The sequence below is a fragment of the Mastomys coucha genome, unplaced genomic scaffold (genome assembly GCF_008632895.1).
Source record: "Mastomys coucha isolate ucsf_1 unplaced genomic scaffold, UCSF_Mcou_1 pScaffold12, whole genome shotgun sequence".
In the NCBI taxonomy this organism is placed as follows: Eukaryota; Metazoa; Chordata; class Mammalia; order Rodentia; family Muridae; genus Mastomys; species Mastomys coucha.
The window spans coordinates 44,134,550-44,158,166 of NW_022196894.1; the positions used below are offsets into that span (position 1 = coordinate 44,134,550).

At 39.9% G+C, this 23,617-nt stretch overlaps 1 long non-coding RNA gene and 1 pseudogene across 1 annotated transcript in view; one reads left to right on the plus strand and one right to left on the minus strand.

Annotated features, from left to right (window-relative positions):
- The window catches only part of LOC116086426, a 44,148-nt gene extending 38,156 nt beyond the window's left edge, over positions 1–5,992 (plus strand). The window contains exons 3-4 of the long non-coding RNA XR_004116921.1: positions 3,897–4,001; positions 5,664–5,992. This is a non-coding gene — a long non-coding RNA (uncharacterized LOC116086426). The remainder of the gene's footprint in view (positions 1–3,896; positions 4,002–5,663) is intronic.
- A 10,212-nt stretch (positions 5,993–16,204) lies between these two features.
- LOC116086705 lies at positions 16,205–16,375 on the minus strand (annotated as a pseudogene).
- Between the last annotated feature and the right edge of the window lie 7,242 nt (positions 16,376–23,617).

The following is a 23,617-nucleotide window of genomic DNA, read 5'->3' on the forward strand; positions in this document are numbered from 1 at the left end:
TTTTGCAACATGTAGGGGTATAGAAGATTTATTCTTGGAAGGACCTGTTTCCCATCATGTTTTCCACAAACAAACATGCTTAGCTCCCCAACTTGGGATGAGACTCTACCTCACTGCAGAGAGTTTCTATGGAAAGAAAAAGCATGGGATCCTGGCTCTGGTGCTGACCCTGCTGAATGTAAAAGGTCTTGAGGAAGATGTTCATGGGGTGTCCAATCAAAGCCTGCTTTGGGCTCTTCAGAAGTTCCTCCTGTATGACATCCACCAAAGAAGACTTCTATATAGAGCAGAGTTCAGAGTTTACCAAATACTCACTGAACAAGCTAAGCTTAAATAAAATTAAATATGTTCTCTGTGTTGCAATACATTATTTAATATTAAATCATTAAAATAAAACATTTTCTCTAGTTCTGAGAATCAAATCTTGGGCCTCACTAAGCTGGGCTAGCACTATAGCAATGAGCTATATAGCCCCAATCCTAAATAAGCTATCGACTTGAAATTAACTCATAACCCAATAGTTTGGGGGAGTTTCCTTATTTCCTAGAAATTTATCTTAATATTTATCTTAAATCCTTTTGCCTACATTTCTAAGTACCTACATTAAGAAAGTGAGAGGGGGTGTTCCTGTATTATCATGAAACTTTCAAAGTTTATGCCTTTGTGTGATTCTTAAAGGTTAGCAGTGAAGCAAAGGAGTTGAGATTCTGAAAGTATAAAATAAAACACACCAACAAAGAAGCAGAGAGAAGGAAAATGCCATGAAAGGAACATCATTCCACCAGTGTATTCTGCTGTAGCTTTTCTTGTGGATAATTATCACCCTTATTCTTGAGATTTGCACTCAAAGAATAATTGTCATCTTAAATCATGCAGTCATGCATCATTCATTATTTAAGTCACTAAGCAAATGTGCAGAAAACATTGGAGCGTGGGAAGGTGCAATTCAACCTTGGTGGAGGGAGGGGACTTGAAATGACAATGTGGTAGATGTAATCACAGCTCTCCTAAGTTATTCTGTGAGATGGGGGTGGGGGAGTACTTACAAACTGTGAGGAAAAAAAACAAAAAACCTTTGGAAAGTAGAAAAATAGCATATTGTTCCTAGAAGTTCAGATCTTCTCATGGGCTGTTTCCTTCTTCTTTTTTTGTGGGGTACACCCACCTTCCTCTCCCTTACCCCCAATCCAGGATATTAATAGATCTACAAAGGGAGAGTGATACAAAAATTTAGATCAATACTTGTTAGTTAATCGTAAAATCAAATGTTCTCAAATTCACTGGGGACAAGGAAGAAGCAATAAGCACAGTTGTTTTCTCACTACCAAGTGGCACCCCAACAATGGTCCACCCCATAACAATGGCTCACCAAGCACTATTACGTTCTATCTCTTCTCATCACGATGGGAGGAATCCTGTAGCAGCAGTGGACATGTTCTCTGCTCCTTTTTCTTCTATATCTCCAGGCACATGCCTTGAATAGTGCAATAGTGATATTTTTTATTCATAGATCCTTTACAATACCATACCAAACTCACTTTCATTAGCTCATCTGCCTTTCAAATCTTTCTTCTCTAAGTGAAGAGAGGCTCAAATAATACATAGTTTGCAGAAGGCTGTGTACTGAGTGACGAGACTTCTGGCCAACAAATCCAGTTTCCTCATCTTATATTTATGGCTAATGAGCCCCATTAAGCTGTTATGAAAAATCAGAGCAGCTGTTCTGGACAATGGGTGATGAAATACTAATTTCCTATCTAAACAGAATGGGAAATGCAGCTGTAGAAAAGTCTCTTGTCCCTGGGTAAGAAACTCAAACAGAGAGTAGTGGGGTGGGGGTTAGAATGAGCAGATAATTCTCTGCTTATTCAAAAGGTCTCCATGTTCTTATTTCTAATTCAATGGAGAATACAGATGATGTTGGGACACATTCCCTAATTCACAAATGAAATTAATTACTGCATACATCAGTGGTGGAGATTTCCTCAAAGCTGTAGATAATCTAGTAGCACTTTGGAAGTTGTGTGCACACTAATTAAAGGCGTGGTTGTGAAATTTTCTTGATACAATTTGAAATAAGGCAATGGTAACTTTCTATGACCTATTCTTATGTGATATAAAACTGAGATAATGAATGGCTTTCTGTCAGGACAGGTGATCCCTTGTTGAACTATCTTTCTATTATTTTATAAAATAATGCTGAACTTCTACCTCACCTGCCCTAAACGGCAGTTTCATCTTATTCTGTGTCTTTCATGGCAGTTTGAAACCCCCATTTCATCACTCCTATTACCTTGTTTACAGAGACTGTGACCATCCTAAAATATGTTAGACTCCATCAGAATCTTAGTAAGCAAGACATAGGAAGTAATTACTGTTATCTCGAGAATAAGAAGGCATGTATATATTTTGCCTAACTGCTATTATTGAAAGTCGCACACTTTTGTTTTGGTTTGTGTTTCATTTTTTCTATCTGGAGATGACTGGGGCAAGGACAGATGATGCTGTGACTCTGTCCATAGTATCATCATAAACATCTACCTTTATCTCCAAGGCAGAAAAATTGATGCTCAAAGTTCCAAATCCAGTGAGACTAAACACAAAGCAATCCTAGTTTTCCAGGATAAATAAAACAGACATCATAGACGTAGATACAGTGCTGCAGCTGAGAAGCTTTTCCCTTCAGCCAGCAGCTTCAGCCTCCTTTGCAGGGCTCTGCAAATTCCATGGTAAAGCTTCCCACTCTGTCCATAGATTTATTTTTCCAAATGGTAAAGAAATGTATTGGTTTGTTATCAATGACAATCATAAGGGTTATTAGACTTTTTCTTCCAAGTTATATTCCCTCTGAAGTGATTGCTGATATTTGTTGTAGCACACTTAGTAAAGCAAGGGAATGAGGTTAGGTCAGATGCAGAGACATGCTCATATTTCAACACCAACGCCTCCCTGAAATTTTTTATTATGCTGGCTATTTGGTAGACTGTGTTTCTTCCTTTCCATACTTCTTATTTCATTAAGTTTTGTCTCTGTCTAGAAGGACAAAGGTCTTTAGGTCTATGACTTAAATATGTATACATAAAATTAAGACTTAACATTCTAGAGAAGAAAGAAGCATTTTATCCAGAATCAAGATGAGACCATTATTTCACCAAGACATTCCTTTTAGCTTGAAGTTGCCTACGGCTCCAGACACAATATTGCAGAACTTCCAGAAAAAAATTCATAACTTCAAACACTGGATCATTTTCATGGTACCAAATTCCTGGAAAATGATTTCCTACTTTACCTTGCCTAAGAAATGGAAAGCAGCAGAGTACACACAATGACAGACAACAGATTTTATGGGTGCTACTGAAGTCAGAGTACACACAGTGACAACCAATAGCTTTTATGGATGCTACTCGAGTCAAACTGTTTGTTATGTAAAAATTTGATAGCAGGTACACAGCATAACATTTGCTATAAAAAGAGCTTTTTGGTAGTTAGTTGCATAGACCTGGTGTTGGCATCCTCCTCACAAGCTTATTTTATATGAGAATAGAAGAAGTTCAGGAATGTGGAGGAATGTATCATCTAGCTTGGCTCTTTTAACCATGATACAACAACCACACTTTGGATAGATACTTCATAGGTTGCACTTTAACATTCAACTTTTCTAAAATATGTCCAAGATGCTTGTGTGTGTGTGTGTGTGTGTGTTGAGGATTTCATGTCATATTTTTATCTATTCTTAGAGAATAGATATGTACAATGCATTTCAGTCATATCCATTTCCAATTTCTGCCTTCTAACCCTCTCAAGTCCCCCTCATGTCTCTCTCTTAACCTCATGATACGTCTTTCTTTTTCTCATTTTTTTCTTTATTTTTTTTCTTTATTGCTTTTGTGACCCAGTAAGTTCAAGTAGTGCTACCTCATGGGTCTGAGGTCATCCACTGCATCCTAAGGACAGCAGAGTCTCTCTCTCCTCTGCCAGATGTTATCAACAACCTCAACAAGGTATGGTGACTTGTGTGCCTGTCTCCCACCTATGATGCAAGTGAGTGTGTGTGTGTGTGTGTGTGTGTGTGTGTGTGTGTGTTGGTTGACTGAATACTGTTTGTGTGTTATGCATCAAGCACAGATTCTGTGACTAAATGATGCAAGCAGTGCTACCATGTCCAGAAAATGCTTTCCGTCTTCAGTCCTCCCCAACCTCAGGCTCTTACATGCTTTCTCTTCCATGAGGTTCCTTGAGCCATGATGGTGAGGGCTATGATATGTATGTTTGGTTTAGGAATGAGCACTTCATAGACACCTGTTCTCTGCACTTTGATCAGGTGTTTCTTCATGTTAATCAGAGTCCGCAGTCCAAAGAAGCTTCTCTGATAAGCACTGAGACGTGAAAAAAAAAAAAAAAAAAAAAAAAAAGGAAGAAAGAAAAGAAAACCTCATATCCTGGTGTATAATGCACCTATATTATTTTAACATTTTTGCTTTTGTGGTACACTCATATTATTATGGATGCACACATACACACACCACACAGTCTTTGGTCTTTCTACCCCTCTTTTTGGGCTGTTACCTCTCTCTAGCATTTTACAAGCCAGCCCTTGCCAGTTTTTAAAGACTCATTGATGCAAATCAGAGTTCTCTTTCTTAAAAATGAAATATCCTCATCTGAAATATATATTCTGAATTTTCAGATGGAGCATCCAAGCCACAAGAGATTCTAGGTTTCTTAAGGACACTGTTTGCCATAAACAACACAAGTAGTTGAAATCACTCCTGGGCATGTACCCAAAAGATGCTCCACTGTACACCAAGGACACATGCTCCTCTATGTTTACAGCAGCTTTATTTATAATAGCCAGAAACTGGAAGCAACCCAGATGTCCCTCAACCAAAGAACTGATACAAAAATGTGATACATTTATACAATGGAATACTAGTCAGCTATTAAAAACAAGGACATCATAATTTTGCAGGCAAATAGATAGAACTTGAAAAAATAATCCTGACTGAGGTAGTCCAGTCCCCAAAGGACATTCATAGTATGTACTCACTGATAAATGGGTACTGGCCAAAAAGTTCAGAATACCCATGATACACCCCACAGACCTAAAGAATTTAAACAAGAAGGAAGGCCCCAGTGAGGATGCTACAATCCCACATAGAGGTGGGAACAAAATAGTCAAGGAAAGGAGAGGAATGGAGAGATCTGGATGGGTGAGGGGAAAACAGGAATAAGGGAATATGGGTAGCAGGATCAGGTGGGGTGAGACAGGAGAGTGTCCCAGAGGACCAGGAGAATGAATGAAAATATGCACTTGCCAGGGGTCGGGGATGGGGGAATTCTCTAATAAGTTCCAGAGACCTGGGATGAGAGAGGCTCCCAGAAGTCAATGGAGGTGACCTTAGCAGAAATGTCCAACAGTGGGGATATGGAAACTGAAGAGACTACCTCTAGTAGCCAGACAGGGCCCACAGTAGAGGGATGGAGACACTAACCCACCTACAAAACTTTTGACCCCAAATTGGTCCTGTCTAAAAGAAATGCAGGGACAAAGATGGAATAGATACTAAAGGAATAGCTGACTAGTGCCGGGTCCATTTTGAGATACATCCTGTGGGCAGGCACCAATCCCTCACATTATTAATGCTGTTGTCTTGTGCTTGCAGACAGCCTAGCATAGCAACACTCTGAGAGGCTCCACCCAGCAGCTTGCTGAGAAAGATGCAGATACCCCCAGACAAACTGGACGGAAGTCAGGGAACCTTGTGAAAGAATTAGGAGAGGAATTGAAGGCCCTCAAGGAGATGGCAACCCCACAGGAAGACCAACAGTGTCAACTAACCTGGACCCCTGGGAGCTCCCAGAGACTGAGCCATCAACCCAAGAGCATACACGGGCTGGTCCAAGGCTCCCAGCACATATGTAGCAGAGTGATGCCACATCTGGTCTCAGGGGAGAGCATGCACCTAATCCTGAAGAGACTTGATGTACCTGGATGGGGGATACTGGAGGGTAGGGTTGCCCTCTCAGAGGTGAAGGAGATGGGGGTGGGGGGTGGGGGAGGAACTCTGAGAGGGGAGACTAGGAGGGATCAACATTTGGGGTATAAATAAATAAATACAAAAGAAAGAAAAGAGAGAGGGAGAGGGAGAGAGAGAAAGAGAGAGAGAGAAATTCCCCAACTGGGTTCCATTTTTTACAGACCAGCTTCACCACCATGTGTTTTTTTAGATAGATATTTATATGTACTAAGAGTAAATGGCTAGTCAGAAGAGATTAACCAAGACTCCAGTTAGCTTAGGCTAAGAATATAAATATATACGTATAACACTTAAATGTACTTAGAGCATCGATCCTATTGAGGGGCTAGCCTGTACTTCACAATAAAACTCTGGTCCACTATGCTTGCTTCTAGTATTAAAATCTTTCTGATAACCAAAGGGTCTGGTTGGTCCAGGAAATCTTTGCTCCAAAGAAATTCACAAAAGTTTAAGAGAGTTTGGAGATTCATCATCAGACTCCACTCACCTTCAGATACACTCAAATTCTGGAAGGCTACATTTTGTATCTATTGGAGGGGCAGTGAAGGCAAATGAAGGGCAGAGTAAGTCATGACTGCTATGAGGGGAAGATATAAAAGGCATTTGAGAACCAGCGACCCAGAACAGGATTTGTAATATTACCCAAAAGGGAGCTACTATTTCATAGCCCATGATTTTACACCATGCAATTCATATTCATTTTCAAGCATCTCCTCAATTCCATCCCAGACTAGCAATGTGTCATTCTGGATATATGTTGTCTTGTTTTGGCCACCTATTATTTTGAAAAACAGTGCAGAATAAAATGATCCTTCATTACCTTATATCCTTACAATACATTGGTAATTTAATTCAGCTTAAGTTATTCATTTAGGGGGTTGTAGAAATATATTTTTTGCCACTGAAGCCTCGAGGTACTCATGGATGAAATAAATTCATTAGAAAGCATAAATTTATCACACATGTCCAAAGAAGACTTGTCTAATGGGAATTGGAGTGGGAAACAAGGATAGGGGAGACAAGAAACTCACAGTTAAGTGATTTCTAGCAGGTACGGGAAAACTGGCATAAATTACATTTAATGAAACCAAAGGGAGAAAAGATGGAGTGAAATGAATTGCAGAAAGAATGGAGGTTCAGAATCTGGAAATTAAAATAAGTGCTCCATATAGAACAGATATGTTTCACAATTGAACAATGAGCTGAAATCCTGGAAGCTCTCAAAAATAAATAAAAAGTAATCACAGCAAAGCATAAAGATGAGTGCAGAGTCTCATTTACATGAGCAGACAGCAAATCCACAGCCTCCTGCTTATTAAAATGCATTGTTAACCAGACTGCAAAGGAGCACAATGAAATGGATCATAAAGTTGCTCATTTTAGTGTTACTTCCTCTCAGTGAAAATGCATTTTTAAATTGAGATATAATATGCAAGCTGGAACCTCAGCAACATCTGAGGGAACATAGAGCTGGGAGAGGTTTTGAATTAGCCAACAATCTATTATTGTTCGTGGCAGTGTAAGCTTTGCTCCCAGTGGTCTCACACTATAACTCAAGGGCTTTCGAGAGGCCTCCTGCACATCCTTCCCCATGGATAACCTCTGACTCTCTGAGTGTTCCTAACTTCACCGGATAGCTGTATCTCTGCCATCATTGCTACAGAGCAATGACCATCAAGTGGCTCATCTAGACACATAGGAACCAAGCCCTGTCCTCAAGGAGTTTGCATACTTGTGAACTGGGTATCTTTTGTTCTTTGCCAAAATACTCTTGCAGCTTGAGTTGGACTCATTTGGGCACTTCCCTTGATGACCAAAGGTAAATAAAATGTGATATGTACACACAATAGAACTTTATTCCCTTTCTTTCTTCACCACACACACACACACACACACACACTTTAGAAACATTATGCCTAGGCGACAGCTTACAACAGGTTGACTAGGCCCAAGATATCTTACTTAACTAGATCTCCAATGGACGGGGCATGTGTGCCCTTCCACGTGGTATTTTCTCATTTCTTTTTGGAAGGCAACAGCTTCCCAGGGGATTCAAGCCAGGCACTTCAGATAATTAAGCTTCTGTTCATGTCATGGTTTCATTAGCCAAAGATGATTAGCAAGCATCACAGCCAGAACCAGTGTAGGAGGAAAACTGTTCAAGACCATGGACAACCAGAAGTCAAGACTCACCCAGGTTATCACAGTGTCGATGAAGCAAAGGCGCCTGAGACAGGCCTTAGAGTAAACTCTAAATGTCAGATTCTAGCATCATAGCTCTCTAAGTGCTGGCACCAAACCACATTTCCTTTCCACATCTCAATCCTTCTGAACTTCCACAATAGCAAAATCTATCATGTTTCAGTTTGAAAGCACATAACCCTTTTAATTTTTAAATTTTATTTTAAGTTGACACATATAGTAATGGGTATTTGTGGTATTTTCATACACACATATGATTTTACTTTGTTCTTATTCATCCCCTTCCCCACTGCTCCTCTGTTTCCTCATGCTTGTCCCCTACCCACCCTCAGAGAGGCCCAACTTCCTTCAAGCCTGCATTTCATATGTATCCTATCACTTTCTATTTTTCCTCCTGTCCTCCTTTAAGAGCTCTTCTTCCTTTTCTTTCTTCACAACACACACACACACACACACACACACACACACACACACACACACACACACACACATACACATACACACACACACTTCACACTTTAATCTAGACACATTATAAAAAGAAACCACAGATTATTTTTTCTGAGTGTGGCTTACCATTCCATCCATCATTCTGCAAGTGTCATGATTACATTTTCTTTCTGCACATCTGAATAAAGTTCCATTATGTGAACTTAATCACATTTTCTTTACTCTTTCATCTTTAGAAAAGCTTCCCATTTCTCCACCAATTGTGACTAATAAAGCAACATGCATGTAAGTGTAGTTATGTCTGTGGTATATTGACTTAGGTCTTTTGTATATATGCCCAGAAATTTTATAGTTTAGCCATACAGAAGTTGTAGATTTTGAGGAAATTTCCATGTTAAATGTAATAGTAGCTGTGGTGGTTTAAATAAGAATAGCCTCCTTAGGGCAACTAAGGAGGGAGAGAATGAGGGGAGGCAGATAATAGGGAAAAGGAAACACGGAAGACATAGGCAGTGGAGAAAGAAACATGGGTTGTGTGGATTGTGGTGGTTATTATTTACCTGTGGGAAGTAGCTTCACAAAGGCATCCTTGGGTCAAATAAAAATGATGGCATGTTTTCCACTATATACTTCTTGCTGATAGTGGTTCCCATTTAATCTTAACTATCTAATGATCTTGAATATCAGTTACATTTTGATGAGCTCATAATCATACATTTTCTATGGGCTGGGCTATAATAGTACATATTCACAGTGATAATAACCAGGAAGTTGTCAGCATTTGATAACATACCTAATAAAACACATTCAACTATTCTCACCCTCAGCTGAATGGTATGGATTGTACATGTAAAATTAGATGAAAAACTAGGGTAACAAGCTTGTTTATATTGGGGAATAAACATCAGAGCAATGTGCATAACTGAAATAAATTATTATTTTAATGTTAAAAAAAGAATAGCCTCCTTAGGTTCATGTATTCGAATATTTGATAAAACTATTTGGGAAGGATTAGGAGGCTGGTTTTTGTGTGTCAACTTGATACGAAGTGGAGTTATCACAGAGACAGGAGCTTCAGTTGAGAAAATGCCTCCATGAGATCCAGCTGTAAGGCATTTTCTCAGTTAGTGATCAAGGTGGTGGTGGGTGGTGCCATCCCTGGGCTGGTGGTATTGGATTCTATAAGAAAGCAAACCATGAAGTAACATCCCTCCCTGGCCTCTACATCATCTCGTGCTTCCTGACCTGTTTGAGTTCCAGTCTTGATTTTCTTTAGTGATGAGCAGCAGTGCGAAGTGTAAGCTGAATAAACCCTTTCCTCCCAGCTTGCTTCTTGATCACTATGTTTGTATAGGAATAGAAAACCTGACTAAGACGGGAGATATGGTCTTGTTGGAGGAGGAGCATCACTGAGGGTGGGCTTCAAAAGTTTATGCTGTTCCAGTTAGCTCTCTCCATCTTGTGATCATGGATCAGATGTAAGTGCTCAGCTACTGCTCCAGTGTATGTCTGCCTACCTGCTTCCCTGCTTCCTACCACAACGATCATGAACTCATCCTTTGGAAGTATGAGCCCCAAATCAAATGCTTTGGTTAGTAAGTTGGTTTGATCATGTCTGTTCACAACAACAGAAAAATAACAGAGAGAGATACATGAGAAGAAGGGTCAGTCAGACTTAAGGATTCTTGGTTTCCTTATAGCTTATGCTGGCATTGATACTGTATTAGCTGAGTATCTGATGCCCACCAGATGATCTTATGTTGGATGAGAACCTTATGTCCACCAGAGGTGTCTTCACTTCAGCAGTTTCCTTTTGTGTAGTAAGGGCCTTTGTGGCATGCTTAGCTTTTACCGTGCTTAACTGTTTTGTGACAGAATATCCCACATTCCCAAGACTCCCCAGATTGTACCTCCATGCAGTGGCTAACGTTCTAGCTGGAGGAGAGTATTAGAAATACGAGAAGAAATCACAGGACTGATTTGTCTTTGTATTGATCAACCTGTTAAAATGATGCAGTTGCAAATACAGATAAAACTTAAGTTCTTCAGTCCTTGGATTCTGTAACAGTGAATGGCAGATGATAGCTACAGATAGCTCAGTTCAGTCCAAAAGTAGAGTTAACATTAATTGATGAGATTGGCTTCCAGCCCCCAAGGAACAGCACCTTTCCCTGTGTGGGCCACTATCTGAGCTGAACATTCAATTCCTTAGCATCCAGCCTTTCCACTCTTTCATTGCTTCTCATAGTTGTCTCTTGTCTTGAGACTTGGTAGAATAAAGTCAAATTCAATGAGTTATGGTCATCTTCTGTTCTTGGAATACAACTTGTAGCTCAACAACAAACAACTGGTTCTCTCTCAAGACTGTACATGGCCCTTGCCTTCCAACCAATATAATGTGACAAATTATAATTCCTCATCACTGCTTTCCCTTCTGACTGAGAAATTACTGTCTCATCAGAATCTGTGGTTGAGTTTGAGGCTGTAGACTTGTCCTTGTCCTTTGGCTGCTAATTTGCTTGGATCAGGGCTACTTCATTTCCCTTTGTAATGAGGCTTCTGTCTCCCTTAGCTCCATTGGAAGGAAACATGGCTTGGGGCATATACAGTTTATCTTTATTCGTTCTGTGTGTCACCATTTTCTCTCTGCACCTTGCAGTGGTTTTGTCACCCCATTCATGACTTTCTCAAGACCTATCTTTTTCTCTTTGAAATTTGCAAAGGCAGCTGCTAGGCCATCATTTTACCTCAAAATCCTTATTTCTTCAAGAGTAATTTCTGAACCTTTTTTGTTCTCATTGACTTGTCCATGGCCCTTACACTTGTAAGTCTTGTGATTGTATATAGAAGTTTAGATTTTTTTAAAAATAGTTAACTTTCTAAGTAATTAATAATGCTTTGTTCAGAAAATATTTGTGCTGGGAACCCCACAAAAAGGCTCTGGGGGCCTTTCAACATCTTTCTGAGAATATATCTTTTTCTAACCAAAAGATTTTTTTCTTTGTTTCTCTCAAGTGAGTTCATAATCACTTTTCTTCATAATATTATTCTATGGTAATATTGTATCCCTGGTTCTATTAAAAGTTTATTATGTTTGCCTTCTTTCTTCACGGACTTTGGGCAGATGATCTCTGACAGTTCTCACCAGTTCTCTAAGGCACATTAAATAGAAACTATTTCAGGCAGCTTCTTGAAAACGAAGAACATTGGCACTATATTCTCTGATACTGAATGCCTCAGTTACTTTTCTATTGCTATGATAAGATGCCATGGCCAAGGCAGGTTATGAGAGAAAACATTTTTTTGATGCTTACAATTCAAGAGGGTTATAACCCACCACCATTATGATGGATAGCATGGCATCAAGCAGGCAGGAGCATGGCACTGGGGTAGTTGCTGAGAATTTACCTCTGGATCCCCAAACAGAAAGCAGAGAGGTCTTACTGTGAGTGGTTCGGGCTTTTGATACTCAAAGCCCTTATCACACATGTCTTTTTTCAAAAGGACCATGCCCTCTAGTCCTTTCCAAACAGTTCCACCAACTGCAGATCAAGTATTCAAACATATGAACCTATGGAGGCCATTCTCATTCAAATCACCACATAGAATTAGGAGTTAACACCTGATTGAACTGAAATGGGCTATTTGGGAAAAGAGTTGTGATAAAGAGATGCAACAAAGATGCATTCTGCTTGTAAAGATACAGTTCTTCTTGAATATTTATAAAGGTACATTCTTTGCGTTTTTAAGTGGTCTCTGGGGTCCCAAAAAAGGTGCTTCATAGTGTTGCTAAATCTGTTTCTCTATGGAGAAAGTGGGACAATATGTTCTCACTACCATTTTTGTGAACTCTAAGAAGGGTTTACCACATGCAGACTTTCCCTATTGGATGGCTTTTTCCACCCCCAAAGTGTGGGATACAAGTGGTTTTCTTCTCTTTCTTTTCAATTATCATCTTCAGCCACCTGCTCAACTTATGTTTGAGAACAGTACAAAGAAATCCAATAAAGATTTCAGCAAATGTTGCTCTTATAGTCAGGTATCCCTGGGTAAAATAAAATAACAAAACCAGTACCCCAAACAAAAAAATAGAAACAAAAAACAACCCTGCTAAAAGTAGATCATGAATGTAAATGCAAAACATTAGCTCTAAAACCTTTACAAAAACAATTTCAGGATGTAGCCTGGCCAGAGAATGCTTATATTTTGTATAAAAAAAATGAATGGACACATGGGATACCATCAAAATTAAAACTTTCATTTCACAAAAGACTTTGTAAAGTTAAAAAAAGAAGCTGTAATTTGGTTAGAAATATTTTCAAACCATCTCCCTAGAAACAACTGATAATTAAAATACATAAAGAACTCCCAATGCTCCATCATAAAATAAACAATTTATTGAGAATACAAGCAGTAGATAGGGATAGACACTTCACTGAGGGTGTGTATATATTCAACACACATACACATATGCATGCAGGCACACGCACACACACACACACACACACACACACACAAAACGTTAAACATCATTAACCAACAAAGAAATGTAAATTTAAGCTTCAATGTGATATACATATATATATATGTAAATATCACCAGAATGACAAAAAATAAAAGAGTCACAAAGGTCAGAGTACAAATGATATACCAACTCTGGAAAAGAATCTGTAAGCTTGTAAAGAAGCCAACCATGCAATTACCACACAAAAATGCAATTGCACTCATGGGCATTTACACAGAGAAATAAAAGTTTATGTTCACAAACACAAGAATAACTGTAAATAAATATTCACAGCAGGATTGTTTTTCAAAGCTAAAAACCCAGAAACCTCCTAGATGTTCTTAAATGAGGAAATGGTTAAGTCAACAATGATCATAGAATATTATTCAGTAATAATAAAAAGTAGTCAAAACCCTGCATGCTGAACATAAAACCATCGCCTAAGGATTCAGATGGAATAGGTTCTTGTTTATTAGACATTAGAGACTGAGAAGGAGGATAATGTAGCCTTTCCCTGCTGCATGGCTTTTCCTACCCCAACACACACACAAAGAGTGGGATACAAGTGGTTTTCTTCTCTTTCTTAAACAATTGCATTGTTACAGGAAAGATTCCCTTATAAAAGCACTGATGTTCATATCTTGTTTTTGATATTATTTTGTAATTTGCAATATATTAGTGTGGAATATACATTTAAAAGATACAGAATTCCATGCCATATTTCTTAAAATTGCATCTGAGTCTACTATCATTTTATTCATTTTAAATTTTTAATTGAAAATTCAGACAATTTATTCTGATCATGGTTCCCTCCTCCCCATCTCCTTCCAGGTCCTCTCCACATCCTTATACATCCAACTCCACCCCCTCTCTGTTCATTTAAAAAATAGGCAACTAAAAAAAAATGAGAAAGAAAAGAATAAAAAATATTTTAAACCTAATTTTTGCTTTAAATATGTCTAAGGAGGCAAGCCCAGAAATTGAAAGTTATAAAAGATGAAAAGCTTACTTTTCCCCCAAATTCAAATGTTCAAATGTTATTCCCAAAAGGATGGGATTTTGAAACAAGGATTCTGTGAGGTAGTTGTGTGGTGGGGTGGGAACAGCTCACTAATCATAAGCGAAGTAGTTCCATGTAAACTACAGGACCCTGGAGAACACTTCTAATCTCTCATAAGGAGAAAAGATAAGGTGGTATCCATGAACCAGGGCTTGAGATCAGGCACTGTATCTTGGATTCCTCAGCCTCCAGGACTGTGTCAATAATAAATATTTGTTCCTAACAGAGCAAGACAATTGATAGGATTTGTCGCGGTATCCAAAATGACTAAGATGGGAACACAAAGAGTACAGAAGTTTTCAAACAGTAAAATCTGAATCCTGCTATTACCGGATTTTGATGTTAGGCAGCCTGTGTGAATTGTCAAAGTAGAGTTCATAATAAATCTATCCCATAGTAGTATAGCAAGAACTCATTGAATTATGGTACAATAAGCTCTCTCTATCATCTAATCACATGGTAAGGAATTCATGGAGCAGCAGTCTTAATTCTGATGACATATCTCTTCCCTCAGTGTAGAGCAATGTCAGTAAACATCATTTTAGGGACAGGCTTTAAGAAGAGCAAAGGTAAAGAAAAGTGGGAACTCATGGTTTATGTTAAGGCTGTGCAAAGGTTTAAGTGTGCACCATCTTAGATGCATAAGTTATAATGAGACGCAAATGCTTTTATAATTAAACTAAGCAGTTTTATGAGGTAGAAACAAAATCACTGCCCAGGTTTATGTACCTTTTCTTTAAGTGAAATAGAGATCCGATTCAACAGCCTGAGTGGAAGTCTGTAATGGCACTAAACAGAGGCACAGGAGTCATAAAGATAATTCCTTGCTAGCTTTCCAAATTGCTAACAATAAGAAAACCAGTTTACGTTCTCAAACCTAAGAAGACCTTGTCTCTTCTTTGGAAAGAAATTCCTGAAATGTTCGCTTTCCTGCGCTCTTGTTCTTGTGGCTGACTCACCTGTGCATCTACCACGAGAGTCAACTCTGCCGCGCTGTCCAGTAGAGGTGCAGAGCGCACTTCCCTGAGCACTTGTGGATGGCTTTCCCAACCATGGGAGATGAGGAAGGCATCAACTCCGTGTCCATGTCCCTGAACAGAAGACGAGTGGTGACGTCAGATCTCCCACACTCACATACTCACCCACACCCCAGTCATCAGGGCCAGCTCCACTATGCTGTCTGGGCATGGTACAGGGTCTGCTCTCTGGAGTGCTGCTGCTGGTTAGAGATGGGGCCAGCTCTCCAGAGTCCAGCGTCAGTGAGGGGCAAAGCCAGGTCTGTACAGCCACTGAACATCTAAGTGGTCACCAGAGAGTGCCCTAGCCAGGAATGTCCCCATGTTCTCTAGTGGCAATATGAGCCACAGACATCAACACCGATGTCTGCCACCGTGTAGTCACTGACTCAGACATGGCCCTCAGTAACAGCTCGGACTGGGACCTTACCGTGGCTTCAAGTGGTGGGGCTGGCCACTCACACCATTCTACTCCTCTCTACTCTCTCCTCTCCAGTTTCATCTCTCTTCATAATGTTCAAGCTGCTCCTCTTCTCTTTGTCTCCCATGTAACCCACCACATATTTGCACCCTGTGATGGCCCTCTTTAGGCTGGTCTCGCAGCTGGTGGGCCCCTTGGTAACATCTTCCATCTGTTCTATGAGGGTAGTGTGGAGGCAAGTGTCTAAGGCCCATGTGACTATGCAGTGTACTGAAGGGCAGGACTGTGGGTGGCATGGCGGTCCTCAGGTCTTTGTCTTCCTCCTCTACTGCTGCACCACATGGTGGTAGGTGTGATGGTAGGCGGGTAGGGTAGGTGTGTCTATGGCCAGCCTTTGCTGTGGTTTGAAGGACACACAGGTCTGTGGGTATCTTTCCTCTCTGGAACTGTGTGGCTTGGTGGAATACACATTTCTGTCAGTCTTCCTCCACCAGCCTGGACTTGATTTAATTTTTATGTGTCCTAGGATAAAAGAGCTTTGGGCAGCAAGTCAGGCCTAAAACAACTTTGGCCATCATGCCAGGCATCAAGTTAGGATGAACAAAGGGCTGCCATCTGCTCTGCCCCTAATTGTTATAAGAGCAACACCACCAATAAGGTATCTCTTTGCCCATTGCAGGGAGGGATATATTATTTTAAATGTCAACTTGTAACAACTTAGAATCACCTTGAAAGAGATTCTTGATTAAGTAGTACAAAGGTTCACTTGCCTCCACCCATAAGATACTTTAGGACCAGAAGCAAGGCTGGCCCTCTTGCTCTGACAGAGGTATAATTTGGGAGTAGTGGGGGGTGGTTCCCCAGAGGCCATTGGTGAGGGTCTAAAGTGTCACTTGCCTGAAGACATTCAATGAAGATCTGTGTAATTATCTTTATCACATCAATCTGTGTCATGTCTGTGGGAGATTGTCTTGATTGTTAATTGATGGAGGAAGCCCTATTCCATAGCAGGCAGCGCCACATATTCACTCAGCATAGGTTTCTTAACTATATTGAAGAGAAAGGGAACTATGCAGGCAATCACTGTGCATGCATTCATTTATCTCTGCTCTTTACTGTAGATGTGCAGTGACTAGTTGTTTGAGTCCTGCCTCAACTTTCTGAAAATAATGAATAGTAACTTGGAATTGTAACCTAAACAGCTAAACAGCCCTTTACTCCCCTATGTTTCTCTCTGTTGGGATGTTTTACACAGCAACATAATGAAACTAAGCTAGAATAAAAAATAGTACTAGGTTTCACTATGGATGTGTGTGTGTGTGTGTGTGTGTGTGTGTGTGTGTGTGTCTGTGTGTGTGTGTTACTTTATTATTGTTCCCTCTGCACACTCCTTTCTGTTCACGTTTTGTTTCTTAAATATTTCTTCTCTTCTGTTTTCCATATCATATGTATTCTGTTGCCAACCTCCTTATTCCCAACACACACACACACATACACACACACACACACACACACACACACACAGAGAGAAAGAGAGAGAGAGAGAGAGAGACTTAGATGTTGGGAGAAACCTTGTCTGAACATTAACTGCTCTGTCAGCCATAACTGCTTATTGTCACAAAAGTCTTGGCCTCCATGGGAATGTACTAGCCCAGTTGAAAATTAACGGCTGCCTCAGTGGGAAAGTACTGACCCAGTTGAGATCAAATGGCTATTAATCTTGCTGTTAGGTATCCAGCAACCCACTTAGTACTGGCATAGATGAGAACAAATAACTAATCTTGCCGATAGGGACCTTACAACCCATTTTGTTATGGAAACCTGCTATAGATTTTTGTGGTTATGTATCTAACAATTCATTCTGCTATGAGATCAGACATCTAATGGTCCTGTAGACAAGTGCTTAACTCCTAGTCCAGTTAGGGACAAAATAGCTATGCATCATATAGACAGGTACCTAACAACCTGAACTTTTCACCTAGCCAATTTCCTGTTCCTGAGAGCACCTGCACTCCCTGAAGACAAGTCGACCCTACCCCCTCCCCTTTCCCCAATCCTGCTTGTACAAGTATATAACCTAAGTGAGAAAAATTAAAAATTGTTAGCTTGATCAGACTCCTTGACTTGCTGTCATTCTTTGTGTCCCTTGTCTCTCTTTCTTTTCTAGGTGATCCCCTAGTCCCTGCTCGATCCCACCCCCCATGAGAGCAGCGGATCACTTAGATATATATTCTTCATATGAATTAAAACATGTATTCCATGATCTGTGATCTGTACAGCAGAGAGACTGACCTAACTGGGAGATAGGGAATATATGATATAATCACACACACACACACACACACACACACACACACACACACACACACACACACAGAGAGAGAGAGAGAGAGACAGAGACAGAGACAGAGACAGAGACAGAGACAGAGACAGAGAGAAAGAGATGGATGTTGAGAATGGGTGGTCCATGCACTCTGATGGAGATGCACCAACAGCAATTCAGAAGCTCAGTATGTTTATTTTATATATATAAATCAAGGAAGTTGGTTGTTTACAGCTTAACAAGGAGGTGAGGTTATTATATACAGCTGAAGAAGAAAGCAGGTTTAGCTAGTCTCAGTAGGGGGTCTCTTTAGGGGAGCAGACTTACATGTAAATATCTGAGAGGAGGAAGCTGGGGTCCACATTTTCTGCACATATCGCCAATGTCTGCACATAGAACCAGGGAAGAGCTTTGCCATTCCCAGGAGTCTGGGGCATTGAGGACCTGTACAAGTCTGTGCTCATGTCAGCAACACACAGTAACTAGGAACTTCCTCCACTTCTAACACAGGTGACATTTGCTTTTTGAGTCTGACTTACTTTATTTAGTATGACTGTGTTCAACACCATCCATTTTCCTTCCTGATCTACCCTTGCTTTTGCATTCAAATTTTCTCCACTAAATAGATAGATACCAGTGGCATTACAGAAGGTCATATTTTGATATGTGAACAAGTTTTGATAATGTGCATGAAATGACAGAATCAGATGATTCTTTTTTCAAGTTTTTGATTGTCCTTGCTGGCGTATACTAGAGATTATTAAAATAATGGCTGTCACTGAATGACCTTCCTGTGTTCTTGTATTCTCCATTATTTGAAGGTGGGATGCCCTTGTGAACTGCTTTGACAAACACACTGTGGTGAAATAATATGAGCACCTTCCAAATCCCAGTCTAAAGATGCATGTAACTTCTGCTTTGACCACTGGGAACACGTTTATCATCACAGAACAAATCTAGGTCTGCTCTCTTGAGAGAAGCGAGCCTTGTGAAAACATGCCAGACATGTGAACTAGATGACATGGGACCACCCAGCCCAAAGCTGATCAATCAACTGCTTAGAACATGCAAATGAGTCCCATTAACAGCAATGAAACACACGAATTTCATCAGTGAGTACAGCCCAAAGTTCCAACCTACAGGATTGTGAGCAAGTACATAGTTTTAAGTAACTGAAATCTAGGTTGTCTTCTTATCTGGTAATGATTAACTGCCTACTGGCTGAAAGGACCTTGAAATGCCTGACACAAAATATAAGCCCAGAAGGCATGTCACTCTCATCATTTTTTATGTCTAGCTGCCTTATTTACCATCATTTTTTTCTTCCTTCTTCACATTCCTGCAAATTGTGACATTGCTGAATATGCTGTTCGAGTCACTTCTCTCCATTTTTTTTTGCTGTTTCTTCCTGGAATCCCTCTACCTCCCAGCCTTCTCTTCGTTCTCAGATACTGACTGGCTTATTCCCAACTTGACCTTCAGCACACATGATCTCACCCCTCTGTGTTTCTCTATCTAAAACAACTTTGTGAGTTCTCCCACTCTTATGATTAGCTGAAGAAGTTTCACCTCTGTGCAGAGAACATAGCAATATTCCCCTTTAGCTTTGGTATATATATGATGTTATATAATATATATACACATATATGTGTATATATATATATATATACACATATATATTAGTGAGTGAGCTTTTCATTTAGAAAATGAAATATGGACATTGCTGACAAACTGGAATATCTGAAAGTCCCTTCAAGAGTCCTTGTTACCAAGAGATTCCTCCACACCACCTCTGAGTATGAACTTTGTGTACTAAATTCTGACCACTGTATTTCTGTGCTTCAATGGGAAAAAAATGGGAGTCTTCAATTCATTGCAAACTCAAAGATGCCAGGTTAATAAAAGATTTGTGCATGCAACACTCACACTGTTTAACTACCTTTTGCAATCTTCACTTAGGCATCCAAGAATGCTTCTGCCACTTCCAAATATGAATCCACATGTAGCTCTGGGCTTCAAAGAATGAAATAAAACAATAATTTCTATTTTATAAGTCCTTGGAGTGAAAACAACTGAGACATAGCCTTTTTCTAGCTGTTGTGTATTCCGATCCCTGCAGGCCAATTAAGTTCTTTCAAAGCCCCAGCAAGGGCTGGGAGGTTAATTAAAATGTGTGATTTAGGAAAAAAAAAGGAAAAGCAAACTGAGGATAATATATAGTGCACATATTCTACCAGCTGCCTTGGAATCAACATTTAATTAACCAGCAGCAGGCACAGCATTTGCTTTTCCCAATTTCTGAACCAACACTGTGCTTGCCCAGCACCAAGACTTTGGCACTGTATATTCACAAAACCAGGAGCTAGAATGGCTTTCTGTCCTCACTCTTACACTCATCCCTATAGACCCATAGACAAGGTCCTGCCCCACTTGGGGGTATCTTTATTTTCAATGTATCCTAAGATTTCCAACAATAAACAATACACCCTTCCTTATTGGCTGTTCACTAAAACTTTGAAGGGAAAATGTTGTCATGTCTCCGAGCCTCCCCCTGTCATAAACACACAGCTTCTTGTCTATTTCTACTTTACACAGTGACAGCTACTCAGTTAACTAGTAGTGAAATCTTAATATGTTAACACTTTATGGAAATATTTGCCTTAGTGGAGGGACTCATGCAACGGGAAAATCCACAAAAGAAAACTGTGGTAGCTAGCCTCAAAGACAGACCACTACCATTGATCTGTCCCTTGCAGTATTCATGCTTTTGTAAAATCATTTCCTGGTCTTGGTGGGGTTAGTTGTCCTTGTCATCAATAACCTATGACAGAAAGGAGGGTTATCGCTTCAATCATTGGATGTTTGTTTCACTTTGTTTTATATTCTATCCAGTTTGTGCTGTAGAAAAAGCAACTCTGTGAGTAGACATGTAGAGAAGTGTCTATAGAGAGGGATCATGGTATCTTGTGAGTGACCCTGGAACTAGATGCTAACCTAGAATTATTTAATCATTCCCACATCCCTAACTCACAGAAATATAAACACTTTGCTATTTCAAACCACTAGGTTTAGAGTAATCTATTGTGCAGTAATAGATAACTAATTCAGAAAATCTAAGTCGTTCTTATATGACCAGTCCATACTGACCCACAGAAGTGGCTTTCTGAGTAGAATATAGTGATCACATTTTTCTGGATTATTTTAGACATAGAAGAGTAGAGTCAACACATAGAGGAAGTATGTGGAAGAGGTCCTGGGCAGTCTTAGTTGGAGAAGGAACCAGTGGCCATTAAGGAGCCTTGGTTTTTCCTTGTCAGACTAGACTTTGAAGCCATCTGTCCTCCATTCTTTCTTTGTTATTCAAGCCTTGGCAACTTCTAGGCTCTAGTCATGGTACCTTCAGTCCAGCTCACCTTGCGTCATCTCTGTCAGTGGATGGATCTCTTTCCTTTCCCTGGAGGTCCTCTGAATGGCTTAGTTAATGCTATCCTGTTCTTGAACTTGGAGAAATCACAATAGTCTTTGGCATTTGTGACTGAGAAATTGGAGAAGTATGGTTTGACTCTGGGTTCCAATGCATCCTCTGTTGCTTGTTGAGATTGTTAATGGGAGAAGTTCTCCATGCTGTCTACCTCACTTGCATACTAACTCTGTAAAGTGAGGCAATGTATATGTATTTCTAAACCCATTCCTGGCAACCAGAAAATGCTCAGCAAACACTACTGTCTTTTTTTTTTCTGCTCTTCCATTGAAGGGTTTCAAAACAACTCTAGCGGCCCTGACTTAGAGAGAACCAATGATTTATTGTGTGGTTGGGTTGAAGAGGGAGAAGAATTACAGTATGATTCTTCTGAATGAGAAATCACTCTCCCCCCCAAAGAGATAAAGCAATTCACATTCGACTTGATAGAACTCAAAACATACAAGATTAAAATAAATTAGTGTAGCCAACCAAAGAATTATGAATTGGTTGGATTGCTTGTTTGTAACAAGGGAGTATGTATGTGCAGAAGTGTACATCAGATATCATTCCTTAGGCCTTGTCCAACTTATCACATCCTTCCTGGGTTTCTCACTGGCCTGGAACTTTCCAAGTAGACCATGCTGTTCTAGCCTGTGGAGCCTTTTCACTGATAAGATTCCAAGTGCTGTCCTACCATACCAGACTTTCTTCTTAAGGTAGACTCTGGGGACCAAACTTAGGTCCTAATCATGCCTGCAAGGTGAACACCTTAACAACTGAGCTATTTTTTCAGTCAGAAGTAGTGAGTTTGTAACTATTCCTTATATGATATGAACTGTCTCTATGAAAAAGACTTAGAAATGAAAAGCAAGTTAGAGGGTATCCAAGCCAAGCACACATCACATAGTAAATCTCATCCTGATTGTCTGAAAACATTTGTGTCCAAACCCAGCTATGCCTACTGAGTTCCAGTATAACTCTGAGCAAAAATCTAGCTGAGCCTCAGTCTCTTTATCTATAAACTGGAGATAATCACAGCATATAGCTGATAGTATCATAAGAACTAAATGTGATATTAAGATGTCAAGTGTTCATACCATAGTCTGGAACTGCCTGGATGTAAATGGTCATCATTTTCAAATCTACACTGGGCTCTTGCTTGAAACTCCAGGCAGAAAATTTAATGTTCTTAACAATACAGGACTTCCATAGATGTTGCCAGCTTTGTGCCCTGGGGATGAATAAAGCAAAGCAACTCTGTACCTATGCTGACGTCCTGATTCTCTGGGCAGCTGGAGCCTCTCTGTGCACTGTTTCTATCGGCAGTGTTGCTAGACCCTCCTTTGCAGGGCTGTCTTGTTCTAACTGCTCCTGGTTTGTCAGTGGTTTGTCTTAAGAGGATCAAACACAATTTTCCAGATACAATGGAGCCACATAGGACTAGGATTTCCAGCAGAAAATAAAACTGTGTATCATGAGCAACAGAGCTTCCCATGTGTTAGATTTTAGAAATGTGTGAGTGTGTGGTATGTGTGTGTATGTGAGTATGTATGTATGTGTGTGAATGTATGTATGTGTACTATGTGTATGTCTGTGTATGTGTGTGAGGGTGTATATATTATAAGATCAAGCCTATTTTCTGCTATCTATAGGCCCTTTTCTAATGGACTTTACTTACTTATTAGTGTTTAGCCTTGTGTAAGTTATTCCTACTAATCGCACTTCCAATTCTATTTTCTCCACTTTTTAAAATGGTTTGTTCATTTTTGTTTTAAGTGTATGGGAATGGAAGTAGTTCTGTTCCATGTGCATGCAGTGGCCAAAGAAACCAGAAGAGGGCATCATATCCCTATGAACTGGAGTTACAGATGGTCATTCGCTGCGTGAGTGTGCTGAAAATTGAACCTAGGTCTTCTGGGAAAGGAGTTAGTGCCCTTAACTGATGAGCAATCTTTCCAGTGTTCTGTTTTGTCCACTTCTGTGTCAGCTACCAATCATATAAGAAGCTCCAAGGTATATGGAAAGCAACATTTTGTTAAATTGTCTAGATAAGGGTATAGCTGTCTCAGTATATTGAAGAGAATGTGGATGTTGGCTATCTTTTGGAACTTTACTTATCTATGAATGAAAATAAGTCTTT